The 829-nt window shown below is 39.6% G+C and overlaps 1 protein-coding gene across 2 annotated transcripts in view; it reads left to right on the top strand.

Annotated features, from left to right (window-relative positions):
• Positions 1 to 227, top strand: part of LOC138015923 (uncharacterized) — a 25,977-nt gene extending 25,750 nt beyond the window's left edge. For both annotated transcript variants that reach the window (XM_068863053.1, XM_068863054.1), the window contains exon 4: positions 1 to 227. This exon is cut by the window's left edge and continues 644 nt beyond it. The gene's annotated coding sequence lies outside the window, so the exon portion shown is untranslated.
• Positions 228 to 829: the final 602 nt, after the last annotated feature.

Raw genomic sequence — 829 nt, 5'->3', positions numbered from 1 at the left:
TAATTTTATGCCAGTGTGTTTACCAAGTTCAAGCTATGTGGAAACATGAAATGAATAGATGAACTTGACATCATGCAAAGTGCTAATCCACTGTACAAAAAGGTCCAAAACAAACATTGTGAGCAAGTGTATTACACAAATTGGGTAAACCAAAACACTATTTCATTCCATATTTCGTATTGTCCAACAACTTGTTTCAGTGTTGGTAAATAAAAGACATTCATGTATAGCATCATTAGCATTATATTCCAAGAACGATCCTTGAACGCGACAAAGCATCTTTTGTTAAGGAAATTGTAATGAGAGCCGATTCTTGATCGGTATTGTTCAAAAGAGATTCCCAGCAGACTCTTGTCAACTGTGTGTGGATGGTTCGTCCAATTCGATTCAACAACAACAGCAAGGACAACACAAGCACAGGAGAGTCTCTTTTGCTTTCAAGTAACTTCAGAGCCTTTCAAATAATTTCAGAAACTTTCAGATATTCTCAGGTATTCTCAAGCAGGTTTGCTGAGCAGATTCAAGCCGTTAAATGTTGGCTAGCGAGAGTCAACAATGACTCGTAAGTTTTAATGTGGCGCAACGTGTACCAAAGGTCCAGACCGTGAATTGAAATGTTGCCCTGTAAGAGCACAATTCCTTTCTGTAATCCGGACTTAGAAGACAAGCCGACTGTAGGAAAGCCGGCGTGTAAAATCCAAGCAGAAAAGAAGAACGAATAACTAAATAAAAAACGATCTTCGACAACGCGCTGTGTTACACCCACAAAATGGCCGCTTTCTGAAGCTTAGACGTTTACGTAGCTTAACCGAAAGTAGACTGGGGCCTA

This window comes from Montipora capricornis, chromosome 9 (assembly GCF_036669925.1).
Source record: "Montipora capricornis isolate CH-2021 chromosome 9, ASM3666992v2, whole genome shotgun sequence".
Taxonomy (NCBI): domain Eukaryota; kingdom Metazoa; phylum Cnidaria; class Anthozoa; order Scleractinia; family Acroporidae; genus Montipora; species Montipora capricornis.
This window is presented reverse-complemented; position numbering and strand designations above follow the sequence as displayed.